Source organism: Rhinopithecus bieti, unplaced genomic scaffold (genome assembly GCF_001698545.2).
Source record: "Rhinopithecus bieti isolate Rb0 unplaced genomic scaffold, ASM169854v2 scaffold_6022, whole genome shotgun sequence".
Lineage (NCBI taxonomy): Eukaryota > Metazoa > Chordata > Mammalia > Primates > Cercopithecidae > Rhinopithecus > Rhinopithecus bieti.
This window is the reverse complement of record NW_016805265.1, coordinates 142,826-169,480: the sequence shown is the minus strand read 5'-3', so window position 1 is coordinate 169,480 and position 26,655 is coordinate 142,826. Positions and strand designations below refer to the sequence as shown.

Below are 26,655 nucleotides of genomic sequence, written 5' to 3'. Positions count from 1 at the left end.
AAAGAGGACACAAACAAATGGAAGAACATTCCATGCTCATGGATAGGAAGAATCAATATCGTGAAAATGGCCATACTGCCCAAGGTTATTTATAGATTCAATGCCATCCCCATCAAGCTACCAATGAGTTTCTTCACAGAATTCGAAAAAACTGCTTTAAAGTTCATATGGAACCAAAAAAGAGCCCGCATTGCCAAGACAATCCTAAGTCAAAAGAACAAAGCTGGAGGCATCACGCTACCTGACTTCAAACTATACTACAAGGAATGTGGCATCTGTTCCTTAACATACTGTCTAATGGTGTTAGATAGTATCTAACATACTATCTAAATATACTTTTTCTGCCTTAAGAATTATCCAGTTGCCCCAGAGCCATTTGTTGATTAATCTTTCCCATCCTCTCTCCGCAGGTTTTTCATGCCTCCTTTATCATATTTTGTTTTCTCTAATCCTGTAGTTTGTTACAAAGCCATCACCTATTCTACTTCATTTGTCTGCTTGTTTATCCCTGGGGCCACACTGATTTAATTATTGGAGCTTTACACTAAGTTTTAATATCTGGATGCAGCCTGTCCCAGCTCTTACCTGGCTCCTCTTAAGGAAGCACCTAAGAATAATGGTATCAAGTTCTAAAGAAACAAGTCCTTCTGAAGTAGAAATGTGGAGTGTAACAGATTCACCTTCTAATACTGAAATGCCTTTCTGGACAATTCATAAAGCATATATGTAATATCTGGCCTGCTAATTCAATCTTCTAGAGCAGTAATTGGAAATATTAACATCCAAAGACCTGCACTGGAGGTCAAGTTTCATGGTTTTTAGAATCTATGTGAGGGTGTCCTGTAATTTGTACTTTTTCATATACAACATGGCAGTCCCTGTGCCTCTCATTGAGCTATGGTGAGGATAAGATAATGTTTTACAAACCTTTGTGGGTTAGGACATATCAACTGGATGCAAGAGGCCAGAATTTGTTCAGAGTCTACAGCCAGACCAGGTCTTCCTACTGGTGGCCACGACTGGGCCGAGGTCACACCAGCTCCTCCAAGGTTACCTTCCTTGCTCTCCAAACTGAATCTGACCTCTTCAGCCTACAACCTCATAGTTTTCAGGTTCAAGTTTTGCAGTTACTATTATAAAAGCAAAGATTTGAATGCTGAAACGGTTCCACAACTTAATCCTGTTACAAAAGGAAGAGCCTTACAAGCAAAACAAAATGAAACACAATAATAGCCCTCCTCAACTGGGAAGAGCTTGGATTTGGTGATTTTTTTGTTGTTGTTGAGACGGAGTTTCACTCTGTCACCCAGGCTGGAGCGCAGTGGCATGATCTTGGCTCACTGCAAACTCCGTCTCCCAGGAGTTCAAGTGATTATCCCACCTCAGCCTCCCAAGTAGCTAGGATTACAGGTGTCCGCCACCATGCCCGGCTAATTTTTGTATTTTTAGTAGAGAGTGGGGTTTCATCATGTTGGCCGGGCTAGTCTTGAACTCCTGACCTCAAGTGATCCACCTGCCTCGGCCGCCCAAAGTGCTGGGATTGCAGGTTTCGGCCACTGCGCCCAGCCAGATTTGGTGATATTGAATTATCTTCAAGAGCAGAAGGAAGAAAAAAGAGGTTGGTTCCCTCCATGTTCATCCTATGTGAAGAAAGGAAGGGAGGAAGGAAAAGGTCTGCTGCGGGATCAAGCAAAAGGCTAAGAGAAAAAGGAAAAGAGTAACAGAGGGGTGGACCCTTTGAAATTCAGCTGCTCCCCTCACTTGGTGCAGGGTGGATTTCAGTGAGGGAAAATCCTGGTGTCTTCCATGAGAGCTCTTGCTCCAGCCGGAGAGCTGTTTGCTCAGGTCTAGCCTGATAGGAAAGGCAGATCCCAGAGAGGCCTCATGAAGCCACAGCCATCCTCCCCGCCTCTGAGGCTGGCCTCAAGTTGTCACACACCCCAGCAAACCTGAACAAGTTAATTTGTAATCTTAGGGGGAAAATGATGGTTGCACTGTGTCTGTCACTGAGCACTCTCCTTGCCAGTTTAAACAGCTGATTAGTTAGCGCCACTGGAATCGATCGGCATCAGTTCCACCTGCATGCACCCACCAGGAACCACTTTATTGTAAATCAATCATTCTGAAAACATCTCACAAAGGGGCCAGGCTTTGCTAACAAGCCGTCAATTCCTGCTGCCTGTTGGCAGAGCCCAGCAAATGAGGAGTGCAACCAACATTTATTCAAAAATTATCTCTTCTGGTTCTTTGGAGTCTGGGCAGGTGGTGGAGATGTGGGGATGAATCAGAGCTTCCTAACGCCTGCACATGCACGTACTCTCCTGAATCTGTCTCCCCAGACAGACAGCCAAGGTTTGACCCAGCCCTCACGTTAAAAAAAGGTGGGATGAGGGACGGGGCAAAATATTTGAACAGAAACTTTACAAAAGAAAACATATGGATGGCCATCAACACATGAAAAAGTGCTCAACATCATTAGTAATCTTGGAAATGCAAATTAACACCTCCATGAGGTTCCTACACTACCACCAGAATTATTAAAAAGATTGAACATCCGAGGGCCATGAGGATGTGCAGCAAACTGAACTTTCAAACATTGTGTAAAATGATATGACCACTTTGACAAAAAGGTCTCAAAATTTCTTATAAACTAAACATGAACCTACCCTATCATTAGTAATTCTACTCTTAAATATGTATTTACCCAAGGGAAATTACTTGTATGTGAATATTCATAATAGCTCTATTCACAATATCCAAAATGTGGAAGCAGCCCAGGCATTCATCAACAGGTAATGGATAGAAAAGTTGTGGTATATCCACACAAGAAGATACTATCCAGCAATAAAAAGGGATCAAAGACCGATACACACAATGGCATGGATAAATCTCAAAATCATTGCACTGAGGGAAGAAACTTCACAGACAAGAGTACCAACTCTATGATTCCACTTGCATGACACTCTAGAGCAAACAAAACTAATCTATGGGACAGGAGGTGGGGATGGAATAGTAGTTGACCCTAGAGAGGTGGGATTGAGGACAGATTGGGAATTTACTAGACTGATGGTTGTGTTCTATGTCTTGAGAGGGGTTTGGATTACAAAGACGTATGCATGTGTTCAAACTCAGTGAAGATTCCACTTAACATTTCTACCTTATACTGTAAGCAATTTTTGTCTCCAAACTGAAAGGTTAGAAAGAAGTACTTTTAAATTCAAATAAATATTGAATTTAATTAATAGTCTGTGTTTGGGGAAAAGTATCAAAGTCTGCAATTTATTTTAATTAATTAATTAATTTATTTATTTATTTTTATTCTGAGACAGGGTCTTGCTCTGTTAACCAGACTGTGGTGAGATCTCAGCTCACTGCAACTTCTGCCTCCCAGGCCCATGCGATCCTCCTGCCTCTGCTTCCCAAGTAGCGAGGACTAGAGGCATGCCTCACCACATCTGGCTAATTTTGGACTTCTTGTAGAAACAGGGTCTCACTATGTTGCTCAGGCTGGTCTTGAACTCCTGGACACAAGCGATCCTCCCACCTCTGCCTCCCAAAGTGCTGGAATTATAGATATGAGCCACCCCACCCAGCTGGAATTTATTTTAAAATGCATTTTAAAATGAGATGAGACAGTGGGATGGACAGATGGATAGATATGACATAAAGCAAGTATAATAAAACTTAAGTAGGATGGGGTTGAATATGGATGTTCTCTGTAAAATCCTTTCAACTTTTTTGTATATTGGCAATTTTTCATATTACAATGTGAGGGAGGAATTTTTCATAATGCAATGAGATGAATGGTCTTTCCTTACCTACTCAGCATCAGTAGGACACAGGGGCTTTGTTCCCTAAAGGTCCTATGGGTGTCTAAATCAATCTTTTCCCTTATTCATTGACTAGATGAAATGACTACATTTTGGCTTTGCAGAATATAAACTTGCCAGATAACACTAGGACTACACTCCTCAGTGAAAAGATGTGCAGAGAACATTTTAATTGGTTTCCAAGAGCCTTCGACAAGACATGCTCGACTCTCTTTAGTTAAAGAAATGGGACAAAGGCATTTTGTCTTGAGATGTTTTTTCCCTCCATTTGTGGCTTCTCTCTGAATCTCAGTATGTGAACAGGAGAGGCTGAGAAAACTCTGCTGTTTTCTCTTTGATTAGAAGGAATGATGGCACCAACCTGATTTTGCCTAGTATAGTCCAGACAGTCCCATGCAGGAGTCACTTAGGTCGTTTCCTGACAGATGATTGCATTGTCAGCATGGCCTGTTGGAGGGTAATTGTGTGATTATGATGTCCTTGTAAACCTTGCATCAGAAAGCAAAACTCTGGGAGTTGTTTGAGCAGTGGGGAGGAATAAAATTGGACTGCAAGGGGGAGCAGCTGAATGCCTATGGCCCATCGACTACAGTGGGGGTTTGTGGAGGCACAGATGGGAGAACCAGCTTAAAGCCACTTGGGAAACAGTTACGGTAATGAGACATCACAAGGTAATAATGGTTACGACATAACGTGGTTAGAAGAAACCTTGGATTTATTGGGACTTGGCAACTGAGGAGGAACATGACTTCAAGAGGCATTAGATGTGCTGAAATTACTAGTACTGGTGCAGGAGTTAAGCACTCGGATTGCTAAATCTAGTTTGCCTGAGTCCAAATCCCAGCCAGCCACTTACTACCTGTGACAATGGGCGAATTACTCCAACTCTCTAGGCCTCTGTTTTACCTTATCTGTAAAATGATTTAAATAATTGTAACCCTCGTATGGATGCTGTGAGCATGGGCTGAATGAAGTAAAAAGCTGAAAATAATGCTGGGCATATGAGCAACATTATGGAAATGTTCATTATGACTTTAGGCAAACTGCCCTTCCTCTGGGCCTTGGATGGTCTTGAGTTACAGTAATACAGTGTTAGGCTCCAAATATTACTCTCTGTTGCTTGGCTACTCTCTGCCCTTTATTCAGTTTGAATTTTCTTGTTCTAGGCATAGATATAACTCATCACAGTAAGCAGGATAAATGCAAGGTATGACCAAGTCTGTTTTAAGCTGAGCAGATATTTCCAGGCTTCTTTCAGAGAATTAAAGCACAGGGTCCCTACACTTCTGGGTGGTTATGTAACATCTCTAGGCCTTGATTTCTTCTTAAAATGCCAGTTTTTCAGGTTACTATGAGGATGAGAATAATATTGTAAAGCACTGGTCACCACAAACGGTGCATAGTAGTTGCTCAATAAATGACATATGTCATCATATGTGTGTATACAAATACACATAAATATACAACACACATATACACACACATGTAGTTGTAGTAATAATGATCATATATATGATTATAGTAATAACAATTATTACTACAACCAAAACTGCAACCAGATGAATGAGGGTTCCAATTAAATATTTATTTAGATACTTGGGTACTATTATTTTTTTAGGCATAGGCTACTCGGAAAGCAAGAATTCAGCAAATGATCCATTCAACTGTGTTTTCTACCTGATTCTATAGTCATGCACTGCGTAATGACATTTCAGTCAATGTCAGACCATATGTGCAATGATGATTCCATAAGATTATAGTGGAGCTGAAAAGTTCCTGTGGCCTAATGATGGAACAGTGATAACATAAAACAACGCATTACTCGTGTAATTGTGGTGACTCTGATATAAACAAACCTACTGCACTGCAAGTAGTATAAATGTATAGCACATACAATTATGTATAGGACATAAAAAAATTTTTTTTGAGAGAAGGTCTCACTCTGTCACCCAGGCTGGAGTGCAGTGGTCCAATCTTGGCTCACTGCAACCCCTGCCTCCGGGGTCCAGTGATCCTCCCACCTCAGCCCCTACAAGTAGCTGGGACCACAGGCTTGCACCACCATTCCTGGCTAATTTTTTTGTATTTTTAGTAGCCACTGAGCTCAAGAGATCTACCCATTTTGGCCTCCCAAAGTGCTGGGATTATAGGCTTGAGCCACTGCACCTGTCTCATAATACTTGATGATGATAATAAACCAGCATGTTACTGGTTTATGTATTTACTATACTATACTTTTTATTGTTATATTAGAGTATACTCCTTTTATTACTTTTTAAAAAAATTTAACTTCCTAACAGCCTTAGACAGGCTCTTCAGGAGGTATCCCAAGAAGGCATTGGTATCATAGGAGATGACAGCTCCATGTGTGTTATTGACCCCAAAGACCTTTCAGTGTGACAAGACATGGAGGTGGAAGACAGTGATATCGATGATCTAACTCTGTGGAGGCCTAGTCTAATGTGTGTGTTTGCATCTTAGTTTTTAAAATAAATATGTAAGAAGCTTTAAAAAACTTAACAGAAAAAGCTGATCAAATAAGGGTATGAAGAAAGAAAATACCTTTGCACAGCTGTGAGATGTGTTTCTGTTTTGAGGTGTTACCACACAAGGGTCACAAAGTTTTAAAAAAATTAAGTTTATGAAGTTAAAAAGTTACAGTAAGTTAACATTACTTTATTATACAAAAGGAAAATATTTTGTAAATTTAATATAACCTCAGTATACTTGTTTATAAAGGCTACAGTAGTGTAGAGTAATGTCCTAGGCCTTCACATTCACTCATAGCCTCACCCAGAGCAATTTCCAGTCCTGCAAGTTCCATTCATGGTAAGCTCCCTGTACAGGTGTACCATTTTCTATCTTTTATGCTGTATTTTTACTCTTCCTTTTCTGCCTTTAGATACACAAATAACATTGTGTTATCATTGCCTACAGCATTCAGTACAGTGATGTACTGTAGAGGTCTGCAGTGTAGGAGCAATAGACCATACCATATAGCCTGGGTGTGTAGTAGGCGATACTCTCCTGGTTTGTGTAAGTGCACTCTAAGATGTTTGCACCACCATGAGATGGCCTAACATCACATTTCTTAGAACATATGCCAGTCTAAAACTACATATATATGTATATATTCATAAGAAAACTTAGGAGCTATATATAATACTTACAGAGGAAGAAATAATTCTCCATGAATCACTTATTAGTAGTGATAGAATGGTAGTGGTAGTAGTGATATTGATGGCAACACAAACTACACCAAGTGTTTTCCAGTTTATCGATTTATGTTCATTCAAATACTCCTCCTTTCCAACACTTTAAAACCACCAAGTGAAATAATATTTAATCTTAGGTCTAAGATGAGCGAATTGAGAATTTGAAAAAATACCTAACCTGACTTTTTCTTTCATTAAATATGTTTTCTAACTTGTCATGTACTCAGTGTAGTGCTATATGTTTTGGGCACAAAGAAGACTAACACATGATAACTGGGTACAGGGCATTCAAACCGAGATAAAGCAGTATTTTTCAAGGGGCCACCTGCTATGCCATAACAATAGAACTTTGCGGGTCACAAATGTGTGAATTTCTACCTCCCACCTATTACCCTGATGGAGATCCACAATGCACATAGGTTCAATGCACTAAGAAGCCCCAGAGAGACCTTGTTGACTCTGCATTTCAACAACGATTTGACCACAGACTCTCTTCGTTGGAAAGACATTTATTTATATCATTTGGGAAATCTTCAGTAGAAGGAAATGGACATATAAACACATGCACTGACCTGTGATAAAGGCTGAGACAGCTTGGTGGGCTGAACAGCCCGGGAGCAGAGAGGATAGAAGGGTCTGATCTGCCTCTGCATTAACCAAGGGGTCAAGAAAGGCTCCCACCTTTGAGCCACGGTCATGGAGCAAAAGGGAGGACGTCCTGGGATCATCGCAGAGTGTTTTGAACTAAACCGTAGTGCTCCTAGCAAGAAGAGACAGACTTTCCATGTTTACCCTCTCCACTGAACAGAGATGCTCCAAGAAGGGTGATGTCCTCAGATTCTTGTTCTCTTTGGGAAGCTCAGCATTGGTTTTCTTTTTTTTAATTATTATTATTATCTTTTATTATACTTTAAGTTCTAGGGTACATGTGCACAACGTGCAGGTTTGTTACGTATGTATACATGTGCCATGTTGGTGTGCTGCACCCATCAACTTGTCAGCACCCATCAACTCATCATTTACACTAGGTATATCTCCTAATGCCATCCCTTCCCCTTCCCCACCCCACGACAGGCCGCTGTGTGTGATGTTCCCCTTCCTGTGTCCAAGTGTTCTCATTGTTCAGTTCCCACCTATGAGTGAGAACATGCGGTATTTGGTGTTCTGTTCTTGCGATAGTTTGCTGAGAATGATGGTTTCCAGCTGCATCCATGTCCCTACAAAGGACACCAAATCATCCCTTTNAGTGCTCCTAGCAAGAAGAGACAGACTTTCCATGTTTACCCTCTCCACTGAACAGAGATGCTCCAAGAAGGGTGATGTCCTCAGATTCTTGTTCTCTTTGGGAAGCTCAGCATTGGTTTTTCTTTTTTTTAATTATTATTATTATCTTTTTATTATACTTTAAGTTCTAGGGTACATGTGCACAACGTGCAGGTTTGTTACGTATGTATACATGTGCCATGTTGGTGTGCTGCACCCATCAACTTGTCAGCATCCATCAACTCATCATTTACACTAGGTATATCTCCTAATGCCATCCCTTCCCCTTCCCCACCCCACGACAGGCCGCTGTGTGTGATGTTCCCCTTCCTGTGTCCAAGTGTTCTCATTGTTCAGTTCCCACCTATGAGTGAGAACATGCGGTATTTGGTGTTCTGTTCTTGCGATAGTTTGCTGAGAATGATGGTTTCCAGCTGCATCCATGTCCCTACAAAGGACACCAAATCATCCCTTTTTATGGCTGCATAGTATTCCATGGTGTATATGTGTCACATTTTCTTAATCCAGTCTGTCACTGATGGATATTTAGATTGATTCCAAGTCTTTGCTATTGTGAATAGTGCCACAATAAACATACGTGTGCATGGTTTTTCAACATGTAAAACAAGGAGGTTGAATTTGGTCATTTCTCATAATATGCTTGTGTTCCATGAGTTGTGCTTTAGGTATAGAGTCTGCACAACTCAATTAAGGGTTGATGGCCTGCAGGTCAACATAGCAGGCATTTCTATTGTGGAGGTAAGGATGACCCTAAATCCAGAGCCCATATGCGAAGCACTTTATTAAGATGCTTATCTCACTAATGGTGAAATACATTGATTTGGACCATTGAGGAGCCAGGCCATATCATAACGGATGCCTTGAGAAAGAAGCTTCCAGGTTGTACTTGACTCAAACATCAAGTTTGGAACTCAAAAAGCCATAGGATAATTGGGGGGAAATCTCCACTTTTGAGGAACTTTATCCTATCAACAGGTAATTCTAGGTTCTGTTCAACAGAAATATAAAAAGAGGTGCATGTATGAATGAGCACCTGAAAATAAGGTAGGAACTGTGGTAGCCCCACACTTCTGTAAGTAGCCCTACCATGCAACAACCCTCTTATTTTGTCTTCTCAATGATTATAAGCATGTATGATACACCATGTTACTCAAACTAGGGACTCTAACCCCATGGGTCTGAATATATATGTTCTCAGGAGTTCATACATTTGTGAGGGGAATATTTTTATTAAGACAAAATATACATAATATAAAATTAACTATTTTAACAATTTTTAAGTGCACAAATCAGTGACATTGAGAACATTCTCATTGCTGTGTAGTGCTATATGTGTATATATGCCATTACCACCATTTATCTTCAGAATTTTTCCATATTGCCCAAGTGAAACTCCATACCCATGAAACAATAACTCCCTGTGCCGCCTTCTCCCCAGTTCATGGAGACCACCATTCTAACTTTATATTTCTATGATTTTGACTACTTTAGTCAGCTCATCTGAGTGGAATCATACAGTATTTGTTTTGCAACTGGCTTATTTCACCTGGCATAATGTTCTCAAGGTCTATTCCTGTTGTAGTGGAAGAAAAATTTTTAAACATTGTGGTTTGATTACACACCCATATATTTGTATACAGCTATCCCATGCCATCTGGATGACCACATGGTAAGGATATCCACTTGCTTTTAGGGTCCATTTTATGCTGTGTGTTTATGATAATTTCAGGATAATGAAAATATTATAGCATACCTGAGGACTGAAGGTTTTATAATCACTTAAGTAGAAAATAATGCTGAGAGTTGAGTTATCCCCAGAATCTGGGAATGTTACTTACATGACAGAGGGACTTTACAGATAAGATTGAAGTCACAGGCCTTGAGACAGAGATATTATCCTGGATTTATTCTAGTGGGCATGATTTAATCACGCAAGCTCCTTAAAAGTGGAGAATTGGGCAACAAGAGTGAAACTTCATCTCAAAAAAGTGAAGAATCCTTCTTGGCTGAAGTCAGAAAGAGATACATGACCAAATAAGGGTGAGAGAGAGGCAATGTAAGAGGGATTCAACTCATCATTGCTGACTTGGAAGGTGGAGGGGTGGGGACATTAGCCAAGGATTGTGGGCAGCCTCTAGAAGCTAAAAAGTCAAGGAAATTGATTTTCCCTAGAGCCTCCAGAAAACATTGCAGCCCTACTGACATCTTGATTTTACCTCTATGAAATTCATGTCAGATTTATGAATGACAGAACTGTAGGAGAATAAAGTTGGGTTGTTGTAAACTGCTAACTTTGTGGTGATTTGATACAGCAACCACATAAAACTAATACAATGTGTCAAAAACAAAAAAACTGGCACCATGGCCCAAGATTCTGTATTCACATTTTTCTTTCTTTCTTTCCTTCTTTCTTTCTTTCTTTCCTTCCTTCCTTCCTTCCTTCCTTCCTTCCTTCCTTCTTTCTTTCTTTCTTTCTTTCTTTCTTTCTTTCTTTCTTTCTTTCTTTCTTTCTTTCTTTCTTTCTTTCTTTCTTTCTTTCTTTCCTTTCTTTCTTTCTTTCTTTCTTTCTTTCTTTCTCTCTTTTCTTTCTTTCTTTTCTTTCTTTCTTTCTTTCTCTCTTTCTCTTTCTCTTTCTCTCTTTCTTTCTTTTTCTTTCTTTCTTTCTTTTTTTCTTTCTTTCTTTCTTTCTTTCTTTCTTTCTTTCTTTCTTTCTTTCTTTCTTTCTTTCTTTCTCTTTCTTTCTTTCTTTTTCTTTCTTCCTTCCTTCCTTCCTTCCTTCCCTCCTTTCTTTTTTTTTTTTTCTTTTTGAGACAGAGTCTCACTCTGTCCCCTAGGCTGGATGGAGTGCAGTGGCGTGATCTCGGCTCACTACAAACTCTGCCTCCTGGGTTCATGCCATTCTCCTGCCTCAACCTCCCGAGTAGCTGGGACTACAGGCACCCACCACCATGCCTGGCTAATTTTTTGTACTTTTAGTAGAGACGGGGTTTCACCATGTTAGCCAGGATGGTCTCTCTTGACCTTGTGATCCGCCCATCTCGGCCTCCCAAAGTGCTGGGATTATAGGCGTGAGCCACTGCACCCAGCCTTGTATTCACATTTCAAAAAGATGTATTACTGAAACCCTATATATATGGACCACTTGAAGAAGTACATTTTGGAGTTAATGTAGTAAACATACAATGAATTCTTCTGATCTGAATTCCACCAATAATGGATTTAGAGTCAACATTTCTTCATGAAGTATTTTGAAGTGCCTACTATGTGCCAGATACTGTGCTATGTATTGGGTACTCATAGGTAAATGAATCCACCTCGATGCCTGGGCTTAAGTTGCTGACATTCTCACAAAGGGAATGAAAAGTAAATAAGCAAATAAATAAGCCTATTGAAGCAGGATATTTTCCTGACCCCTTCGAGGGCAGGAACTGGAGTGTATGGGGGCTGGCAGGGGCAAGCACTCACTGCTCCACCCCTTGTGGGATAAGTGAATGCAGGAGCTGGGGTGAGTGCTTTTGGGCACCAGCAAGTACTAGTCCCTCAACAGCATCTAGGGGAGGATGCCTGCAACTGAAGCCCAGAGGAAGTGTTACAGTGCCCTTTTAGCTTTGCTGTATGCAGATGGCTTAAGTGTTAATAGCTCAGTGGAGGGTCAGTGTGTAACAGCCTTTTGCACTGACACTTGTGGCACCCAAGTTCTTGTCCAGTCTCCCAGAGGAATGAAGTAACATGAACAAATTGAAGGTGGTAAATGCAGGTGATTTTATTACTGATGAAAGTGGCTCTTGGTGGGAAGGGGAGATGAAAAGAGGACAGAGCGGGAAGGTAATCTTCCCCTGGAGTTTGTCCATCCCTGGCCACTTCTCTCTGACATCCAACTGTAGTTTCCAATGTCCAGCCGCTTCTCCTATCTCTGCTGGCTGAGCCTGGGGTTTTTATGGGCACAGGATGGGGGGTGGCACAGGGTGGGGTCATGGGTGGTTTTGGAAAAGGCAACATTTGAGTGGGAAAACAAGAATGTAAGTTCTCACTTTTGACGGTGGTATTAGGCCAGTGCCCTGGCCAAGGACCCTCCCTCATCTGCCCAGAATTTCCCTGCCTCCTGTCCCTATCACTATGACTATAAATTGTGACACATGCTATAAAGGAAATGGATGTCATGTGATAAAGAATAATGAACTGGGATCAGGAATAATGTCATTAGAAAGGCTTGTGAAGGCCTCTCTGAGGAGATAGCTTTTACACAGACATCTGAAGGAGGAGAAAAACCCAGCCATGTGGAATGAACATTCCACAGAGACAAGGATCATGGATCATGGGCAAAGGTTACAAGGCCTGCAAAGTCTTAACTACATGAGAAGGAAATTAATGCAAGCTAGCATGGCTGGGGTGGTGTATGAGGGGAGATTGCTTCAGACAGGTTGGAGAGATGGGACGTTGCCAACAATGCTGGGCCCTGGAGCTGATCAGAGTTGAGTTTGGTCAGCAGAGTGACAGGATAATATTTATATTGTTAAAGTTTCTGTAAACTTCTGTAAGGAGAAAAACTGGGAACATAAGAGTAGAGGGGGAGAGTAGTCAGGAGGCTTGGCAGAAACCCAGAAAAATGGTTGCCACTTTCGTTGGCAAGGTAGATAAGAGAAAGACAGAGTCAAAAAATACTTGTCAAGATTTACTCAGTTCAAGGATGAGAATAAAGAGGTTGAAATCATGAATGGCCTCTGATTTTCTGACTTGAGCAACTTTTTGATTTAGAGAACAATTTCATGCAGGGTTTGCTAATAATGTAATGATGATATTTAATTAAAATTGGCATTCCAGGACTGCTCACTAATTGAGTGTTGATAAAGAACGAGGTCTGATTATTCTGAATTAGCAAACAAAGCCTTAAAGGTATTCATAGCATTCGGAAAATCTTACTATGCATGCACACAGACTTCCTCTGCATGATTACTAGAGTCACAATACAGAAGCAAAATCACTGTAGAACTAGATCTGAGTCTAAATCTTTATGTAATTAATGACAACTTCTATGATTTTGTTTAAACAAAAACATGATTTGTCACATTGAATTAATATTGTAAATTTGAATTTCATTTGCTTCCTAGTTTTATTTTGTCTTAATTTTCAAATTATTTTACCTTATAGCTGAGTAGTTTTCAAATTGTTTTTACACCCAAAAGCTATATGCATAAAGATTTCATTCCTACTTTTACCTTATACATTTGTAGAAAATTTTATTTAACATGTACATAACACCTATAACATACCAGGAACCTTTTTTAAGTGCCTTGCAAATATTAACACATTTAATTTTCATAACAATATTATGAATATAAGTGTTGTTATTATCCCCATTTTACAGATGAGGAGACTGAGGCAAAGAGAAGTTTAATGATTTGACCAATGTCTTAGAGCTAGTAAATGGCAGATATGACATTCAAACCCAGGCAGTGTGGCTCCTGAGTCTATGCTCTTAAGTAATGTCAATAATTTAAGCCAACATGGAGAAGATCTGTTTTGTTTTGTTTTGTTTTTTTAGGATATTACTCAAGTTCGAGAAACCCTGTCATAGCCCATTTGATCATTTAGCAGAGCCTAGAGAATATTCAGTCTAAAATTCATCTTTTTATCCAGGAGAAAACATATACCTTAAGATGAAGAAATGAGTAGTTTTAGGAATTATCCATTTGTTGATTTGTAATGTTATCCCAGTTATTTCAACTGTTTGATCTTCCTATCTAGATTGTGAAGAGACAGGGTTCATGTCTCTTCTATCCTCCAGGTACCCTCAGACAGCACTGCACACAGAGTACAGACCTACAAAATTCACCATGGCTCAAACAGGCTCAAGTGAGATTTAGACCAGTTAAGGGTCTAATTGACTGAGGATGTGTGGGAAACATTTCTCTCCTCCCAAGTATCACAATAGGTTCTTACTGTGAGATAGCACTGGCCTACACAGGCCGTTGGGTTGACCTTAAATATCTACCATTATAAAATGCCCTGCCACTTCCTCATGTTTTCCCTTCCATTTTCTTAGTCTTCCCCTGGAAAATTCCTATATGACTGCAAGACCCAGGGCAAAAATTGTCTCCTTTTTGATATTTTCTTAGACCCTGTCAAACTTACTTGCTGATTTCGCTTCTGTACCCTCACTCTACCCAGTCAGCGGCTGCCTCTATTGCTGCACTTCTTACACTGCAGTATAATGAACTTTATTTCTGTCTCAATGACTGCCTTTTGACCCATTTAGTTTGTAGCCCTAACACCTAATGTTATGGGCTGAACTGTGTCCATTTAAAATTCGTATGTTAAAGTCCTAACCCCAGTACTCAGAATAGAACTGTATGTGGAGATAAGGTCTTCAAAGAAGTGATCAAGTTAAACTAAATCCATTATCAGAAGATGAAGAGATATCCAAGACACGTGTTTACAGAGAAAAGGTGGCCATCGTCATGGTACAGTGCGAAGGTGGCCATCAACAAGCCAAGGAGAGGAGCCTCAGAAGAAATCAAACCCAAAGATACCTTGATGGTGGACTTTCAGCCTCCAGAACTGGGAGAAAATATATGTCTGTCATTTAAGCCACCCAGTCTGTAATATTTCGTTATGGTAGCCCTAGCAAACTAAAACTTCTGGTTTTCACATATAGTTGTTGTTAAAGTTATAGATAGAAACCTATTTGTAATTTTATTTATGTGTCTGTTTATATTTTAAAATAAAAGTGACTAGTCCAAGGTCGCAGAGCAAATTGGCAAAAGGCTGTGATTAGAATAACGGCTCTCTACTTATTGAGACCTCAATCCTGCTGTCTACCCTAAATTTCTGTGATGCAGCCTTTTTTACATGACAACCGTCCAAGAAGTACAATGTGTTGCCTTTGACATTGTAAACTGCACCACGTAACCAAATTCTTACACTTTGGGAAGAGATATTAATTGCCTTAATTATATTAGGATCAAGTGAAGTAAAGAATAATACAACTAAAGTAACGTGTGTGTGTGTCAGTGCACATGTGTGAACATGTACATGCATGTGTGTGTTTATGCATACGCACAATGTCATGGTTCTTTCTGGAACCACAATCTCATTTATATTTTTAGTGTATCCCCCAAATAAATACCTGTGCTTTAAGCAGCAACTGTAGATAGGAGGTGCAGAACTATACAGTAATTCTTTAGTGACAGAATTAGAGATGGAAAAATAGCAAAAACAGATACCTGGGTTCCCAGCTGGAGGCTACAGCTAGGACAACCAAATACCTGAGACTGGACTCATGAGGCAGACATGCAGAGAAGAGTGTCAAGTATTATTGAGGAGCCCTCAATGTGCTGGTAGGAATCTTCTCTAAGTACCCATACATAGGTTCTCTGCTGCCCTTTCTCAGACTTCAAATGCATTCTGAGTCCTACTCTGCAAATAGTGGAGGCTCCGTGTTTGTTGAATGGATGAATGAATCAAAGAGGTGGATTTAACTGGGAACACACTTCAATGTTGATCATAGAAAAGGGAGGTGGGTTCCCATACTAGCTCACAGTGGAGAAAGCAATTCAATTACCAGCACTAACAGACAATAAACGCAGGCTGAAACATGGCAATTTTATGAGACACTTGGCTGCAGCAACTTCGCCTTTCTTTTCTTGGTTTCTCCTTTCCCTTTCCACCCCCTATTGACTATTTGTAAGCACCACAGCGTGGCATCCGGGCTTTTTATTTTCTCTCCTATATCCTCATCACTGTGTGGGCGATGGGAGGCCTAAGTTGGCTGTTTAGTCATTTGTGTTTCTTTTTTTCTTCTCATACAGTTGAATAACTCATATGGTCTAAAGGCTGAGGAATTTGGCATATGCAAACACCACACACACAATGAATGGGAACCTTATTTGTTTCGAACTGGGAAATAGAGTTAAGAGAGGTTTACAGCACTGAAAGAAAGGGCCAGAATTTTGTCCTGACTCCCTGGTGGTGGAATAGGTCAGGGAATAAACGTAACCTTGAGATTTCTGGGTCCGTGCAAACAGGGAAAGGTATTCAGACCAGGGGATTAACGAGTCCGTTAGTTAACACATGAAAATGCCCTCACAATTTTCCCGGTAGGAGGTTGTAGAAAGGGTAAGGAAGAGGGATTATAAGGAGGAAAAAGAACCATGAGGAAGAAAGGATAATGATTTCTGAAAGCAAAAAGAGGACAAAGTCAGACGCACGTTGGAACCTGTTTCTTGGATGACTGCGTATAGCATGGGGCTTTGATCTATATTTAGTCCCCAAAGCTCAGAGCTGCACAACAACCTTTGTGGATGCCAGAGAGACTCATGTTGGACATCCGAACAAGGGCAAGAGAGGACGGTGGGAGAGAAGAATTACAGAAGAGAAATGAGGGCGCACGAGGAGGGGTGCGGTGGGGGATGGGGAGCGCTCTCTTCCCCTCCTTTGTGAATACACGGACAAGTCCATCAAAGCTGTGGCAGGCTGCAGTGATGAGAAAGATACATAATATGATAAAGCTTGGTAGCAGGCATGTGTGATTGAACAGACCAATGAAGAGATAACATTTGAAAGCTTTACTGCTTGGAAAGCTGTTAGCAAGCTGGTGTCCCCTTCATCATGTTTAATTTTACTTTTACTACCCTTCATTTGCTTTGACGGGTTGATGTTGCCATGGTGCAGTTGGAATTCTCATAAAAGTGCTGTTACCCTTTCAAGATGACCATTTTTTTCTAGGGTTTATACCACATTTTATAGTTATGTCAGAAGGTTTACTTGGTTTATGAATTCTCCAAGCTCTAAGATTGCTCTCGAAAAACTCCAGGTTGCCTTCGGTTCTTGCCGTTTAATTTGTGATCTTTTAACAGCAGTTGCATTATTGGGTGATGTCCCCACATAATTAGAAATGCATTTTTGAGTTCATGAAAGTAAACAAAGGGCACACAGAGAAACCAAGCTTCCTTTTCCTAGATTATAAGCCCCTGAATACATGTGACTGTCTATATGCATTTGAATATTGTATTTTATGCAGATAACAGTAATAAATAAAATAACTATGACCAACTATGAAATCTAATGATTAATATATAAGGTGATGACTTTTATTTCCTCTCTAACAATTTAAGTCTGGTAAATTGTAAAACACTCTTTATTAAATCCCTACTGAAAATGTCCAGGATATAGGTTATGAATAGCATTTAAATAAGCCTTCAATTTCATCAGTTATTACAATCTGTTCACTGAATGAGACCTTTAATTAATCACCATATCTATGTCTAAGAATTCTTAAGAAACCAGGGGATCTCAAGATACCATGTACCGCCACATTTGGGAGGTAGCCTCCGCAACCAATGTAGAATGTAATTGCAAGATAACGTGGTGAGATCTGTTATAGAACATAATTCCCATGCATTAAAATGTGCTTTTGCATTCAGATTTGAATGAGACATCAGAAGAGTATTATGAAGTCTATCTTTCATTGCAAAGTGTATCTTTCAGATTTATCCTAGTCAATAAATATTTAGTTCAATCTTCTACATTGCCTTGCAAGATCTCAAATGTGGAAGCCATTTGGGGAAGTGAAGAGCTATCTGGGTATTAGTTTCCTATGGGTACTCTAAAAAATTGCCAGAAACTTAGTAGATTAATGCAAATGTATTATTTTACACGCCTGAAGTTCAGAAGTTCAAAATGGGCCTGACTGGGCAAAAATCAATTAGAGTTGCATTCCTTCAGAGGCTCTACAGGAGATGGTTCCCTCACCTTTTCCAGCTTCCATAGGTAGCCTGCAATCACCCATTTTTCCATGGTCACAATTTCCTCTGGCCTCCTGCTTCTTCTTTTCACTTTTAAGGACCCCTATGATTACATTGGGTCCATGCAGATAACCCAAGAAAATCTGTCTTTTAAGGTCGGTTGATTAGCAACCTTAATTTCCTCCGCAGACTTAATTCACCTTTGCCATATAAAATAACACATTTACTGCTCCCCAGGATTAGGATGAAGATATCTTTGGGGTCCCTTATTCTGTCTATCATACCATCCACTGGAAGTAGCAGGCATATTGGAAAATGACTTAGGGCAATATGGAGAAGGCTCTCACATTAAATTAGAGTTGGACTAAATGGCCAGAAGTTGCTTTTCCAGCTTAGAGGTTATAACACTTTAACATTGTACAAGGAACTGAATTTCTCTGATTTTAGCTTCCTCACTGGTAAAATGGGCATGGTAACATTTTACTACCAATAAGCAAGAGTTTTAAAGCTGCGGACAATTTAATTATATATATACCTAAAGTGCTTATTTAACCTTTTTGCAACTATTTTACATTTTAATTGCTTTGAATTTCGATATTAAAAATAACACTGGAGTATACATCCCTGTATATCTCTGGTTATTTTCCTATGATAATTTCCAACTTGTAGCTGTACTAGGTCCAACAGTGTGAATGTCTTTAGGGATCTTGTACTTTTCAAAAAGGCAACATAGGCGTGAGGGTATGTCCCGGAAGAAGCACAAAATAGGGCAGATGAGTCTATCTGTTCAGTTCCTCAGTTCCTGAGACCCGTCATAGAATGTTTAAAGATACACATTTTTACACATCATGGCCACTAAAAGCAAAAGAAATACATTTTATGGTGTTCAACCAAAGAAAGTTCAAAAGGAACTCTGTTGGAGTTATATTTTTTAAATGCTCTAGAATATCAGGATTCAGTATCACATAGAAAGTTCCCCATGATATTTATTGTGTGGGAATTTTTGACACACAGCTCCCCGTTACAAGTTGACCCCACCGTTTCAGCCCCAAAGTTTCGTAAGCTGATAAGCAAGAACAGCAAAGTCTCAGGATACAAAACCAATGTGCAAAAATCGCTAGCATTCCTATACACTGACAACACTCAAGCCAAGAGCCAAATCACGAACAAACTCCCATTCACAATGGCCACAAAGATAATAAAATGCCTAGGAATACAGCTAACTAGGGAGGTAAAGCTCTCTACAAGAAGAACTACAAAGCACTGCTCAAAGAAATCAGAGATGATACAAGCAAATGGAAAAATAACCCAAGCTCATGGATAGGAAGAATCAATATCATTAAAATGACCATACTGCCCAAAGCAATTTATAGATTCAGTACTATTCCTGTTAAACTACCATTGACATTCTTCACAGAACAAGAAAAAACTATTTTAAAATTCATATGGAACCAAAAAGAGTCTGAATAGCCAACGCAATCCTAAGCAAAAAGAACAAAGCTGGAGGCATCATGCTACCCAATTTAAAACTATACTACAGGGCTACCATAACCAAAACAGCAGTGGTACTGGTACAGAAACAGACATGTAGACCAATGGAACGGAACAGAAAACCCAGAAATAAGGCTGCAGACCTACAACTATCTGATTGTCAACAAACCTGAAAAAAACAAACAATGGGGAAAGGATTCCCTATTCAATAAATGGTACTGAGATAAGTCACTAGCCATATGCAGAAGATTGAAATTAGATCCTTTCCTTACACCGTATACAAAAATAAACTCAAGATGGATTAAAGACTTTAATGTAAAACCCAAAACTATAAAAACCCTGGAAGACAATCTGGGAAATACCATTCAGGAAAGGAAATTTATGTCCAAAACAGAAAAGTAACTTGCCCAAGTTGCCACAAGGATTTATTGGTAAATTTAAAACAGTTGTGTATGTGTAGGTCACATCAACAGCAACTAAACTGTAAGAGTTACCCTTGTAAATTATGTGAGAAATAATATGGCATTCTAGGCTTAGCTACTATAAAAGATTCTATTTCCAAGTAGTATCTGTGATGATCACACATGAGTAGGTCATATTGGAAGTAGGAGGAGGGCACCTGTAACTGAAGATTGTATTTTTCCTAGAATGTTAATATTGCTGTAAAAATTGGGCAGGAGGCTAATCTAATTTATTAGATCTTGGCTTCTATCACTTGGGGATGGTCACGTCTTGGAACCTTATTTGTTCTTGTGGTAGATGCCTTCTAAGACAACCCCCAATAATCCCTACCTCCTGGTGTTCACATCCTTGTGTAATCTGCTCCTGCTGAGTGCCATTGGCTGACTGAACTAGTAACTTACTTCAAATCAAGAGAATATATAAGGTGATGTGATGTCAATTCTATGATTAGGTTATAAAAGATTGCTAGCAAGACTCTCTGTCTTGTTGACCTTGATGAAAGAAACTGCTGTGTTAAAGAAACTGCATGGCAAGGAAATGAGGGTGGCCTCCAGCCAGCAGCCAGCAAGAATCTGAAGCTTAGTGCTACTGGACCCCCGGCACTAAAGTTTGACAACAGCTGCATGAGCTGGGAAGCAAATCCTACTTCAGTTGAACCTTGATGGCAGCCTTGTGAGAGACCCTCAAGTCAATGGTCCAGCTAAGCCATGACCAGATTCCTGACCCAAAATGAGATAATAGTTATATATAATTTTCTTTAAGTCACTAAGTTTTATAGTATTTTTTAATGCAATGATATATTGCTATTACAATCCTTGATGGAGTATGATTTTTTGCTTTCTTGGAAGACTAAGGCTTTCTTATCATGGTTACATAAGAAGGTAACATGGGCTATGGGTTTTGAACACTTTCAGGCCAATGGGCTCTGTGCAAAGCAGCAGTAAGTGCATTAAATCCCTCAGGGCCAACCACCTCTAGAACAGCTGAGGGTTGTGAAATGGGAAATCAGGATATACAACCTTTCCATTGCCTACGTGCAGGGTTTACTACAGCTTAGCAGAAACTCCTGCAAAAAAGTAAAGTAAGAATCAAGTGGCACTAGCAGGAAAGAGAGTTTTTTGAGATATAGCTGGTCTCACTGGTGTCCCTTAATTGCACATTTTTATTTAGTTGTAGCCAGCTGGCAGTTATACACCATTTTAATTATGTTAGAACTGGAAAAAGAAGAGTATTTAGTTTGGGTTTCTTGTTCCAAGTTCCTTTCTTAATTGCCTTTTCATTCAAGCTGAAGACTTATGGTGGCAGCCACAGTGCTGTTGAAAAACAATTCATTGTATCAGTGACTGGGCCTCATAACAGAGCACCTTAATAAGACCAAGTTCTGTACTTTGTGACTCCCCAAGATGGATGATGTTCATAGTCCATTATTTGAACGAGGGTATCTGAGTTATGGCAAATCTATCTGAAACAGCATTGTAGAATTGTATTTTATCTTTAAGAAATGTATTTTTATAAAAGTAAGATATTTACTTCTGTTGTAGGAAGGAACTTAAGCAGAAAAATTTCTCTCTAATGTTTGTTGAATCATAGGAGAATGATGAGGGAGAAAGGGGTGATCCATCCACCAACTAACTTGAAAACCGTGGTTGTATTTTTATTTCAGGAAGAAAGGCTGAGCTAAAAGTGCCCTATGGTATTACATGAAATACTTTTCTTCTTTTTCCAAGTCATGCATATCACCCAGGAATTCACAAGGGTAGCATCTCTGTTCTCTATTACTTAAATTTGCACAAGCATGTGATCAATTTTTCTTTCCTCTCCTTCCTCTTTAGGGCTTGTAAAAAGGGCTGGAATTTACAGTCTTCAAGGATGGCTATCCTTGTTTGGAATCATAGTATGTAAGAACCAGAAAGTACCTCTGAGATTACCTCGTCCGACCCTCTCATTTTACAAGTGAGGGAACCAAGCCCCTTTAGGGAAAGATCTCTTCTGTGATGGATGCTTTTAATGACACCTGGAGTCCCGACACAGAAAAGGCCAGGCTCGGCAATCACAATGAGCAAGGAAATCAGGCACACAGGTAAGGCGTTTTCAGTTGATTGTAGTTTATTGTTTTCTTTTTATTTGAAGGAAGTTACATAAATGGTAGAAGGCCAAAGGTACACAGACTGTGCTGGCAGAACCCTGGATTCAGCCTAACTCTCTGACTTTCTGACTCTGTGACCTTGGAAAGTAATTTAATCTCTTAATTTCTACTTTATAAGTGGAAATTGTAAGAGTTACTCTTATATAATAATGAACCAACCTCTCAGTTTAAAGTGAGGATGACATGAAAGACTGAATGTAAAGCTCTCTGCACAGGTCCTGACTCTTAGCACGCATTCATGAAATGTTGTGAACATTATTATTAGTTCCTGCTAGTATTACACCTTCCCAACTCTGCTGATCTCTGCTAATAGCAAATCATTTCACCTTTTGGGCCTCAGACTGGCCGATGCAAAGTTAAGACATCTTGCCTTTAGGACTACGTTGCTCTTAGGTCCCATGCTCCTGCAATCTCCGTTTGGAAGGTGTCTTCTTAGACGGCCTCCTCCCTGAGCTCCCCTCTGGCTTCCTCTGTGCTGCTGGACTGAAAGTGTCTTGGGAGGGAAGCTCACAGTTGACCCTTCCTGCTATTCCCTGGAACCTATTAGACTTTGACTAATAAGTCTCCATATTAAATCAGCATCTTTCTATGGAATTTCTATTGCTCCTAGAGACAAGGCAGGCTTGATGGGTTCACGCAGAAGTAGAAGAGAAGATCCTAGCCAAACAACAGCTGAGGATAATATAGCATAAAGCTCTCCAGAGAGCTTGGGATTGGTGCTGGCAGCTCACGGTATAGTGGCTATCAGTGCACATGAAGCTCTGGGAAAGCTGGCAGGAGGAATACAAAACAAGCATTGGACAAAGACATCAAGGGAAGAGTGGGGGTTGAATTGGGAAATCAATTTTAATGAAAGAGGAGTCTAACTTGGGAGGCTAGGGTAGGTCTAGCGGTAAAGAGAGATTCACAAATATTTATGAGTTATTTTGAGTCATTTATCCCTGAGGCAAAAGGAAGAAATGGAGCCTTCGTTGATCTTTAAAACAAACTGGAATTGCAGTTTTAAGCATGAAACTCTTCAGTTACCAAGCATAGCGTGCTCTGGGGAGTGGTGCTTGCGATATTTTTCACCCTTCCCTTCTTTTTCGCCTTCCACAGAGCTTCCATGACAAGCAAAGGCTTTGGAGAAAACAAAGTGCAGGGCTTTGCTCACTCAAATGCACTGTCCCCCTGTTGTCAAGGCTCACATTTTAAATCATTCTGGACACTCACTGTGGAATCCAGCAAAGAACCTTTGTCATGGAAAGGTCATGTGCAGTTATTAACACAGAGTGACAACTGTACTTCAGAAAACAATTGCCCTCTCCCATCGTCCCTGCCACCTTTACAGAAGTCCTTGCTGACAATCTCTTCATTTCTATTCACTGTCAGCAAAATATTTTAACAATGCTTCATCATCCATCTTGGCTCTCCCAGAAGTGTGGCTAGGGGAATGCAGTACAGCTTGGAGACAAACAAGAAAAGAAAGAACATTTCATCCCTGGCTGGGTCAATTCAATGCCACTTCAGTGAACATTTCACTTTTTTTGTGGCTGGCAAGACGGAGGCAACTCTGAGCCAACAACCATGGAATTTTAGAGCTGGAAAGAGTTCATCCACCCCTCAGGAACCCTAGAGGACCCTAAGATTCTTTGACCCTGTGGCCAGCATTGTGCTCTATCTGTGGTCCATCCATCATTGTTTGATCTGCCTGAGGCCTCTGTCACTATAAGCAGCTCTTGATTTCTGGTGACCTTGGGCCAAGTCAACCCATGTGCTGCCGTGATTTCTTGACACTGCGTGCCATCACTGCTCAGTGTTCTCCACCATCACGAGGGTCAGTTAAACCAATTCTGAATGGATAAATGAATGCATTTATCTGGACTTCCAGAAATAGGCAAATGAGCAAAGCTGAGAAGAGATTTTGTTTTACAGATGATATGGGAATGACAGAGTTAACCTCATCTGAACAGTCTATGAGAAAGGCGATAATGCAAAATTTTGCAGCCTTCTATGATGATAAGGATCATGTATCTGGATCTGGCTAAGCAGGAATTTCAAAAGCAGATTGACAAACTGTATTGACACTCTTCCTTCTAAATATGTGTCCGTGTGTGTGTGTGTGTGTGTTGGTATTTGTGTATGCACACATCTGTGGGAGCACACTCATGCTTCTAAAGCCTGGCATAGCTATATGTGTGGATGGATGAAGAAGACAACAAACAATATAAGAAGCAGTGACACGTGGACTGTTGGCAGCCCACATTGTTTTGCCCAAGTACTCAAGGCAGGTAGTCACCGTGAATTCCCAATTGTTGGTCTACATGCTGATATGTCTCTCTCTGTTTTCTTAGTGTGCTGCTGCTGTGGACTGTTGTACCAGGACAGTCTTCTGCTAGGTAGATTTTGTTACGGTGCTCCTTCCCCAGAATGGTGATGCCTATTGATGGAAGGGAAGCTGCTCTGGAGAGCATGTTGACTGAGAGAAGCTGTGACATGTGATGAAAAGATGAGCTCTCCGGTGAAATCTCCACAGCTTGGCACTGGCTCTGTGATTAGTCTTGTCCTCATTGGGGCATGCACGGTGCTTTTTTCCAGCCTCTTGAAAGAAATAATATATGATCTGGATATTGCTTAGCTATTGACATGCTGGCATTTCTGCTTTAACAATTTTAAAGAAACAAGTAGGTGTTTACAGTGCTGGGTACTTAATAATCCTGGAAGACAGCTGAGGGGGCTTGCATGAATGCATATTACATTTTGTTCTGGACTTCCTTAGGTCACTAGATGTAACTCAAGTACGAAGTGGGAAAATGTGCACCCAATCTATGCTCAGAAAATAATTGTTGATGATGTGGATTTTCAATAGATGGGATTACAAATTTTAAAATTACTAAAATCCTTCCTCTCCAATTTCTTCCTGAAGATTAGGACTTTTTTATTCCTAATTCCTCTGTCATTCCCATATCATCTGTAAAACAAAATCTCTTCTCAGCTTTGCTCATTTGCCCATTTCTGGAAGTCCAGATAAATGCATTCATTTATCCATTCAGAATTGGTTTAACTGACCCTCGTGATGGTGGAGAACACTGAGCGGTTTATACTCAGTGGTTCAGTGTCAAGGATCATAATTTAAGCTGAGTTTTCTCTAGATCTGTACAATCATAATTCTTGCAAAAAGTGGGTTCACCTCTAATGTATCCATTTGAGTTTAGACACAGACACCACAGATAAAGTAAATAGTTTTTAAACCACATTTTGGAGACGGCTTCAGTTCTCACCTCTAATAATGTGCTCTTTCTTTAAATGAGTCTGTACTCCTTCAGGTCACAAGACATGAATTAGTTTTTTTAATTACCTATAAGGAGGAGAGGAGATGATCAATGGAAAAGAAAAACACTAAATCAAAGTAGAATAGAAAATTTACAGTTAGGTACAAAGGAAGATTTTCTTTTTTATAGCATTTTAGGTACGATGAGATCTTTTTTTATATATACTTTAAGTTCCGAGGTACATGAGCAGCATGTGGAGGTTTGTTACATAGGTATACACGTGCCACGGTGATTTGCTGCACCCATCAACCCATCATCTACATTAGGTATTTCTCCTAATGCTATCCCTCCCCTAGCCTCCCACCCCCTGACAGCCCTGGTGTGTGATGTTCACTTCCCTACGTCCATGTGTTCTCATTGTTTAACTCCCACTTATGAGTGAGAACATGTGGTGTTTGGTTTTCTTTTCTTGTGTTAGTTTGCTGAGAATGAGATCATTTTTAATTTGATTCTTTTAAAAACACTTGTCCATATAGATTCTTACATCATGCACACTAATGATTATTTGTTTGCTTTTTAAAGACAGAAATACTGTGACAAAAGAAAACCTAACAAGAAGAACCTCATAAGAGAGAAAACATGGAGTAAGCCAACAGTATAATCCATGGTACATGTGGCATAGTTGTTTTTGTGGGGCTCAATTTGAAGTGATATACAATTGATGTTTCAAGGGAAAAGTGTTGTCAAATTCCTAGCGGGTACCCTCTCATAGGACAGGGGTGTTTGGAGTAGCACAGTGGAGAAAGGAATCAGATGCTCACAGGGGATGCCCATGTATATGTGATTTAACTTTCCAGGAGAAAGACGCAAGACAAGGTTGAGCTGATAAATTTGCATCAAGACTGAGACCCTGTACGGGAAAGGAGAAGATGAGAAGATGAAAAAATACTCTATGTACACACACACACACACACACACACACACACACACACACACACTTTTCATTTTTTTCTTCAACTTTTCTTTTAAGTTCTGGGGTACATGTGCAGGATGTGCAGGTTATACAGGTAAACGTGCACCTTGGTGGTTTCCTGCACAGATCAACCCCTCACCTAGGTATTAAGGTATTAATACCAAGGTGTTAAGGTATTAAGCCCAGGCTATATTAGCTATTCTCCCTGATGCTCTCCTTCCCCCCAACCCCCCGCCAACAGGCCCCAATGTGTGTTGTTT

General features: G+C 40.1%; 1 long non-coding RNA gene across 1 annotated transcript; it reads left to right on the top strand.

Annotated features, from left to right (window-relative positions):
- The first annotated feature begins 4,374 nt into the window (after positions 1 to 4,374).
- LOC108529498 (uncharacterized) lies at positions 4,375 to 26,076 on the top strand. Its single transcript, XR_001885541.1, has 3 exons — positions 4,375 to 4,501; positions 21,858 to 22,105; positions 26,005 to 26,076. It is a non-coding gene; the product is annotated as an uncharacterized LOC108529498 (long non-coding RNA).
- Positions 26,077 to 26,655: the final 579 nt, after the last annotated feature.